Raw genomic sequence first — 9,489 nt, forward strand, 5'->3', positions numbered from 1 at the left:
GCATGTGTATGCAGTACTTTATCATCTACTTTGTGATCTTTTTTTTTTATTGCAGGGTAGTTAAAAGTTTTTTTAAACAGTAGGTGAAACATTATCTCCCAGGTTAAAAATGTAAGAGAAAAAGTGAATTGGATCGGTCCCACAGTGGGCTAAAGTCAGTATTTGTTATCCAGGAGAGTTTAGCTTTGTGTGGCTACACTCCTGAGATGTCACTCCTAATATACACTGTCCATCCACTAATAAACTGTGTCAGAGCGTGTCACTTAGAAACAGACTTTTCCATTACCTCACTGGTTCTTATCGCACTCAGTTGCTTTCCTCTAACAGATAAGAAAACACAGAGAAAATGTTTATTTACACAATATAAAACCAGATTAATATTATGTTTAATGTACATGTAGGACTGTCAGTGTTAACATATATTTTTTCAGCAGACCAAGCCATAGCTAAAACGATTTGCTTACCTGCCACTTGTTCAGGCTCACACTACAAGAGAAAAGACTGGTGGCTTGATTTTTTTTATAACACTAAACGTGGCGACACACCATTAAATTAAAAGATCCAATTTTTCACCAATTCGATAATTTCGATTGGTTGTCCCGAAAAATCGAGAGCTTTTCTTTGTTTTCGATCGATAAATCCGATCGAATTTCCCATTTTTTTTTCGATTTTTGGTGATTGGACATGTTGGAAATTTCAGACCAACTTTATCAAGAATTGTATATTGTGTGATGGATTGTCAATTACTTGATGTACAGTTCCAATAAATTTTTTCTGAGCTTTAAATTATTTTATTCATGATTGGGGATAAATTGAACATAGGTGTGTCGTACATTGGTCAGATTTTTGAATTGTTACAATCAGTCAGAAAAAATGATTGCTATTCTTGAATTGAACAGATATTTAAAAAAAATTGTATGGTGTGTGGCCACCTTTAATGTTACTAGCAGACAGAAGTCTGCAACTCGCCAGGGTGGTATGAGGAAGTCCTGAATTCATCAGAGCACACCGCACTGCAACCTTTGGTGATCAGGTCCTAACTGCCCACTGCTATTGATTGACAGCTGACGTTTACAGAGACCAAATGAGAAATGACCACTACCATTTAGGCCAGTTGTACACCTATTAATTGCGCTGTGATGCTCGATTGGAAGCAGGTCTGGAGCATGTCGCTAGCGGTGCTCTATATGGGCAAACAAGGGCATAGTGGTGGATGATGGACTCTTATCTTTTAATGCACTCAGAGCCCAGTACTCCCTCCCTAATTCCATGTACTTTCAGTATCTCCAGTTACGCCATGCATATGCTACTCAGTTCCAATTCAGTACGTAGGCAACTTGGCACTTCACTCTAATGCAATGAAGCATCTGATGCTGATGCACACAAGACTCGCAGGTATCACGACACAACTCTATTGTTCTAAAAAGTCCTACTGCTGCCCGTTATTGACTTAGCGCCCTAAAATACCTATATAGAATCTACCTGACCCTTCATAGGCTATTCAAGATGAGACTGGATGCACCTGATGCATGTTGGAGATGCAGTGCTGTTTTTTTTTTTTCATGTGTTCTGGGATTGTCGGGCGCTCCGCCCATTTTGAGTCCAGGTTTATGACCTTCTGGCAGACATTATTGATGCTCAGATCCCATATACAGCTGAGGCTATTCTTCTCAGTCACTTTGCTGGCACGACACTTAGCGTATAAAAGTTTTTTCTAGCCAAATTGCTCCTTTTTTTATGCCAGAAGGGCCATAGCTTTGGCCTGGAAGGACCCGGTAGCCCCGAGAGTTACGGATCTTAAGTCTAATGTAAATCTGGATCTGCCTATATACAACAATATTTATGAAGGTAGAGGGTCGGTCAAAAAATTGTATAAGCTCTGGAAAAGATGGCTGTTTGTGTTCCATATACAGTAGATATCTGATTGCTAGCTGTACACTCTGTATTTTATATGAACCGATTCTGCTGCTATTTATGCTGCATGTCATTTCAGCTGGGGGTGAGGGCTGGCTGGCTCAGGGGGAGGCCATTGGGTTGTGTTGTCTGTTTAACTGTAATTTTTGTTGAAAAAAATAAATAAATTGTTTATAAAAAGAAAATCTGATCTGCAATTTAAAAAAAGTTGCATATGTGTGTATGCTAGCTTTCGTCTATATCGAATTGATATGCGATCTGAATATCAGGCTTGTGTGAGGATGGACTATGCATGCAGATGGAGATTGCTAAGGAGGAAATGAGGAGCTATAGAAGGGTGTAGCAGGCCCCTTCCTCTTGCATTCTGTAACAACAGCAATGTTTTTCTTACAGGACCCTTTATGCATAATTCATGTGAAACAATGTTCTATTAAATGCATACAAGCACTGTGTCTGAGCTGGGGGTTAACAGAACATGAGTGACAATTGTCCACACCGCTGTAGGCACAACATGACTACTGCAGAAAACGAAGACTCTTGCCATTCCACACAACACAAGCACAACGGCTGGGAAGGTCGTTCAGAGAGAATGTATTCTATGATTATGACTTATTCTGCCTTCAAACATGCAAATCATAATAAAGAAATGTGCGAAAAGATAAAAACAACCGCCTATTATCAATATACATTTCTTTATTCACTACATTTTTGAATGAAAGAAACCCGTATTGCTGGCGTGTTCATTTCTCACAGGTTTAACCTGGAGGACACTTGCAATTAGTCGTGCTCTGTATTCTGATCATCTGACTCTTCAGTGAAGAGCTTCGGATGACGCTAAGCTCTCTCAAGTGCTTGCTTTTTCCACGGTGTCATAAGAGGCAGAGGAACAGTGTGGAGATACAGAATCAGGTTTATTTCGCTAAGCACAATGGGGGTTGTACCAGAAATTGGTTTTGACACTACAGGGTCGTTGGTAGTACAGTAACATACAGTGGTACAGTAACAGATAGTATGGTGCAGTACAGTAACATACAGTGGTACAATAATAGACATACATGGGGACACCAGCCAATGGCATCCACATAAACCAAGGCACTGGCTGCATCTTGTCAAATAAGCTGAATAAATGTGGTGCATTTTCCTCTCCCCAGTCTTCCTCCAGACTTTGGCACCTTGATTTCGGAATGACATGTAAAAGTTGCTTTCATCCGAAAAAATTACTTTGGACCACTGAGCAACAGTCCAGTGCTGCTTCTCTGTAGCTCAGGTCAGGCGCCTCTGCCACTGTTTCTGGTTCAAAAGTGGGTTCATGCTTCCATCTGCTGAAAAGCTTTATGGAGATGAAGATTTCATTTTTCAGCACGACCTGGCACCTGCTCACAGTGCCAAAACCACTGGTAAATGGTTTACTGACCATGGTATTACTGTGCTCAACTGGCCTGCCAACTCTCCTGACCTGAACCCCATAGAGAATCTGTGAGATATTGTGAAGAGAAAGTTGAGAGACGCAAGACCCAACACTCTGGATGAGCTTAAGGCCGCTATCGAAGCATCCTGGGCCTCCATAACACCTGAGCAGTGCCACAGGCTGATTGCCTTCATGTCACGCCGCATTGAAGCAGTCATTTCTGCAAAAGGATTCCCAACCAAGTATTGAGTGCATAACTGAACATAATTATTTGAAGGTTGACTTTGTGTTTTAAAAACACTTTTCTTTTATTGGTCGGATGAAATATGCAAATTTTTTGAGATAGGAAATTTGGGTTTTCATGAGCTGTATGCTAAAATCATCAATATTAAAACAATAAAAGGCTTGAACTACTTCAGTTGTGTATAATGAATCTAAAATATATGAAAGTCTAATGTTTATCATTACATTACAGAAAATAATGAACTTCATCACAATATGCTAATTTTTTGAGAAGATCCTGTATATGTTGTGTACTTCATGTAGTTAAGGAATCCTATCAGTATGAGTGTGCTAGTGCATTTTGTTATAAATGAAAAGGCATAATCATGGATGTAGAGGCCATTGCAACAGGCCCACTAAATTCATAAATTAGGTAGTAATTAGTGTGAGGTAGGGTGTTTATAAGTATATACTGTATCTGTGTCATTTGGGACTGAGCACACAATATAGATGAAGCCGGTTTCAGAAAATTCACTGTATGTAAAGTGCTTGGTGCTAAAGTAATAGTGCAAATACTGAGTGCAAAAACCTGGTGAAGACAACCCCATGGGTAATGAATCAATTAATGTGTACAACAGCAATAAATAAATACAAGGTACAAATTTTAAATATCAATTGTGCCAATTTAATTTACTAAAGTGCTACGATGCTGGACAGTACCAATGGGTAAGCATATAGGAGGGTATATACGTCACCCGATATGGTCGTTGGAAGAGTGTGGGATTTTCCTGCCTTGAGAAAGCAACATGACTGCCGCGGAACCGGTGGACACGTCTACTGTGACCCTCCCATCCTCCTCTCTGGCATGACTGACCATATCCTTATATATTCTGAACTCGGGTTTCCCTCACACAACCACGTGCAAGTCGTTTTGGTGCCCAGTAACTGGGTGACAGGTATTGGGAGTCAAGATTTCCTCTGACCCTTCCCCAACTCAGTTAGCTGGTGTAAGCCTGTCCTGTGAATAATCCTACTCTCCCTGTTTCTGCAGTGCCTAACCGGTACTGAAACCCCTTGATACAACCCAACCCAGATGTCCTGGCATTAACCTGAGAATCGCACCCCTGACGACGGCGGAACACCAAAACCGGTCAGGAATTGGAGACCTGTCTATCACTCTATGAGAATTTCTATGTGTGCTCTGTATGTGCATGATATGCCTGATATTCTTAAAGGGTCCCTGTCATAAGAGATGTTGTGCTTTAAAATAATCTTCTAAGTATTTTCCTTGATTTTTGATGGTGATCACCATGCATGTGCTGTTGTTGGTTGAGCACTTGGTGACTGCAGAAAGAACCACTCCTGGCAAGATTCTGTGAATCTAGCGCTGTGGATATTATTGACATTAACTTGGTAAATAAATGTAACCTCCTCCCTGCCTGATGTCAGATTTAACCTTTTCCACATGTCGAGCTCTAACCACTATGCTGAATTATCACTCTAAACTAGTATTAACCACCTTTTTATCTAGTATATTTTTTTTATAGCCGAAACCAATAAACCTAGCCTGACAATAACCTTTCCCCCAGAAATCTTGAGATCCTAAAACCTGGACCTGCTAACTCTAACCTTCCCTTGCTTTCCTACCCCCAAAACTTCTTCACCTACTCACCAGCATGGAGACTACTATTTAACCATGTATTGGGATTCAAGAATCCAAACAATGCTGAGGCAAAATGTCCTGGCTTGCTACTATCCTGCGTGAGCATGCTTTGGATTCCATTATATTAGTGTGGCTGGCATTAGTGTGGCATACCAACACAGAAGTGCACACACAATGGGATCAATGGGAACATGGTGGAGGCCCATTTTAGCCATTTAATAAAAGGAATAGAGATGGGTTATTAAGTATGCCTGTTATGAAGCCTTACTCTTGCTTTTCTTCAAACCCATATCAAGGTCACCTTGAGTGTGGCTTTTATGGATACATTTGTGATTCAAACTAGAGGACTCTGATAAATGTAGCTGTGCTGTACTAATAAATACCCGTCTGATATATTGGATTTATGTGTTACTGAAGGGGATGAAACACAGAACTACATTTACTGATCATACAGTATTATTCTCTGAGCTATCCTAACAAAGGGCGAGGGCTAAACTATGTTAAAGGGGCACTATGGCAAAAAATTGTAAAATTTAAAATATGTGTAAACATATACAAATAAGAAGTACATTCTTTCTAGAGTAAAATGAGCCATAAATTACTTTTCTCCTATGTTGCTGTCACTTACAGCAGGTAGGAGAAATCTGACAGAAGCGACAGGTTTTGGACTAGTCCATCTCTTCATGGGGGATTCTCAGGGATTTATTTTCAAAAGCACTTAGTGAATGGCAGTTGCTTTGTCCAACTGCCAAAAAACTGTGTAGCGAGCAGGGAGGCTGGCTAGCATCATTGTTTAAAACCTTTTAGGGAATATCTTTCTAAAGAATAAAAGCCATGCTGAGAATCCCCTATGAAGAGATGGAATGGTCCAAAATGTGTCACTTCTGTCAGATTTCTACTACCTACTGTAAGTGACAGCAACATAGGAGAAAAGTAATTTATGTCTCATTTTACTCTGGAAAAAACACTTCTTACTTGTTTGTGTTTGCACATATTTTACATTTTAAATTTTTTCACCATAGTGCCCCTTTAAGCAGAATTACATGTGTAAAGTCTTGCACACGATGAGTAGTGCGTAATGTATTGCATGTAATGTATTGCATTCTGCTTTAGTGCGGTAAGGCTTTGCACACATTATTCTGCTTAATGCCGTTTAGTGCATACACCCCAAAGTGTGATTCTAATTTTCAGCACATGACCACACATGAACTCTATTTAATAACATGCTCCTGGAGCAGTCACAAAAAAGGAGCTCTCTCTACACACAAGATCTCCATAGGGGTCTAATGATTTTAACAGTAGCAACAGCCATTAACTGACAGGAAAGAATTAGTTGAGCTAGACAACTGGCAATTGTACTTCACTGACGGGTTAAAAGAGCAACCAGGTGGCAACACTAAGCACACCAAGGCACAAATCCCATCAACAAAGGAGATTTGTGTAAAAAAAAAGCAGACAAAGGTAATAACAATGATCACAAATCACTTTGAATCTGCTATACTCCATATAGAATGTCTCATGCAATTAAAGCATAAATGCCCCAGAACAAAAAGGGACGATGTCCACAAGAGAAAACCCATTGCTTGCTATATTAACCTTCATACAGAATACAGATTGTGTTACATTTGCTTGCATTAGCAAGAACATAAAGACAAACTACACAGTTCCTGCCCAAAAAGCTGAAACCTCTCCATAAAGACAGAAGTGTTCAGTATCTGAAATTACATGTAACATGATGAGATAAACATGCATGTAAAGTCCCAATGATAAATACTATGTAGAACCAGGGTACTCAAAGGGTACCTGAAGTGACCTATAACATGATGTAAGGATTAACAATACAGGGCTCTAAATTACAGTTTCTCTGTAGTTTGAAAGCATGGAAACTCTCACTAATAAGTAATTAGAGGTGTAGGAGCCAAACAACAATGAAAATCTCATGTACCTAAGCCTTTAAAAACTTTTCAAACCTAGATGTTCACCTTTAAATACAAAATAAAACCATGAGATTCTAGAAAAGTCCTGTTTCAGAGTAGGACTATAGATACAACTGTTTATTTAATCAGTCTATTTTCACTTTAGGTTTGCTTTAATAAACAGACAATCATCCAGATAAAATAATTAAGTAGCCAAGGGTGGTTGGGAGGGCTGAGTGCAGACTGGGGTGGGTGGGAGGGCTGAGTGCAGACTGGGGTGGGTGGGAGGGCTGAGTGCAGGCTGGGGTGGGTGGGAGGGCTGAGTGCAGGCTGGGGTGGGTGGGAGGGCTGAGTGCAGGCTGGGGTGGGTGGGAGATCTGGGTGCAGGCTGGGTAATTGGAAGGGCTGGGTGCAGGCTGGGGTGGGTGGGAGATCTGGGTGCAGGCTGGGTAATTGGAAGGGCTGGGTGCTAGCTGAGGGAGGGCTGGTTGCCTCTCTGCCATTAGTCAGATCTCAGGTCAGAGTTGACTGGGGTGGGGGAGGTAGAGAGAGAGAGAGAGAGGGCGCATGCAACCTGCCCAGTGTACTTTACATGCAGGAAGTGACCAATGGCATCACTTCCGCATGTGAAGCAGTCCGAGTCCGCAGGTAGAATGTGCCCTCTCTCACTCCGGTCACCAGTGATCTGGTGTCTAACTAGTGGTGGAGGCAGTGAGAGGACCCAGACTGGGAAATAGCAGTAGTGGTGTGGTGCAGTACGGGGGCAGGCTTGGTGCCCCGGTGCTGTAGTACCCATGGCATAAGCCATGCCTGCATCTCTCCAGTTATACCACTTACAGTTGGCCTGACTTACAAACACCCGACTTACGAGCAATCTGCCAATACAAATGTCCTAACATGTCCTAACAATGTGAACTTTGATTCTGTGGGAACAGAAAAAAACAAAGACCTTGTAGTTTTTAAAGGAAAACAATTTTAAAAGATTCAAAGAAAAAAATGTTTTTTAAACAAGTAAAATACATTTTGCTGCAGTACACTTAGGGCACTGGGGGACAGACGTGACACAATGGGGACAGGGGGGTATAGAGGAGATACAGGGGACAGAGATGGCACAGTGTTTTGACCTATTGGCAGATTGAGGTTAAGAATAGACCTACAGTCCCTATCTCATTCATTAACCGGGGACTACCTGTACTGATCTATGAAGAGGAAAGCCTCCGCATCCTCGAGATGCTTCTCATCTCCTCTTGGGCCCCACCATTGCAGCTCATGAACCCTGGAACATATCCGATAAGAGCTTGTCGGATATATTATCGTGGTCGCGCTTGTCGCTGTGGAGTACCGTGGCCGTGGCTGCGCAATAAGCACAGCTGTGGATGCAAGGTGGTCTAAAGGTGGACACGGGAAACCTTTGGAGGATCCATATGCTTCCCTCATAGGTAAGTATTTTATTGTTTCCATTAGTTTCTGCTTGGGTTTGCTTTAAATAAGCCTAGCACAGCCTTACACTTTTTACAAAAATAAATTTACTGTGGGTATACAGAAATAACTGCAAATGCACACTAATAATATTTCACAAATCTTTAAACACCTTCACTATGGTCTGAAGTGATAAGAGTTGTAAACTCTTGCCATGTTATGGCAGACATAATAATAAAAAATATTCCAGGTTTGCTGGATTACTTGGGTTCTCCAACAGGGCTGTTTTTAGGCATAGGCAAACCAGTCAGATGCTTAGGGTGACATCTGCAGGGGGTCTACAACAGACCTATCCTTCGCACATCGTGCTTTATGGTGTATTTCCAGGACAATTTTCTGACCTGAAAAGCCACAGGTTGTACATAAAAGGTATAATGTCTTTATACAGTAGTTACAAACCCAACGGTTATAGGAAGGGCATGTGTTGCACATCCAGTGACCTTGGGTCCATGATTTCTGTATCCTTTATAGACTTTTATTTTGAGAATCAACATCATTTCATAAAAATAGCCAGAAATTGCCCTGTTTTTCTGTTTGTCAGTGTTTCCAATGTTTTCCAATCTTAGTAAATCAGCACCATGCGCACTGTTAGTGTTTGTACAAATATATGCCCAAAAAGTACATATACAGTCGACCAAGATCCTAATTGACTGAACCACCATGAAAGTGAATGACATCCACAGGCTAAACACACCACTCAAATTTGCTGAGTGAAGCATCTCTTTTATTATCATTATTTGAAAACAAACAGACAAAACACAATCCTATTCAAAACATTGTATAGTACTAATATAGTTCTAATGTTCTTGCATAACTATGTGTATAAATAAAAGTGTGTCAGATAAAATACGCTCTTCATACACTGGTGTTGAACCAGTATAAGTATA

The 9,489-nt window shown here is 40.9% G+C and overlaps 1 protein-coding gene across 15 annotated transcripts in view; it reads right to left on the reverse strand.

Annotated features, from left to right (window-relative positions):
- The window catches only part of ZNF385C (zinc finger protein 385C), a 526,232-nt gene that overhangs the window by 89,597 nt on the left and 427,146 nt on the right, over window positions 1-9,489 (reverse strand). The window lies entirely within an intron of this gene.

This window comes from Hyperolius riggenbachi, chromosome 12 (genome assembly GCF_040937935.1).
Source record: "Hyperolius riggenbachi isolate aHypRig1 chromosome 12, aHypRig1.pri, whole genome shotgun sequence".
Taxonomy (NCBI): domain Eukaryota; kingdom Metazoa; phylum Chordata; class Amphibia; order Anura; family Hyperoliidae; genus Hyperolius; species Hyperolius riggenbachi.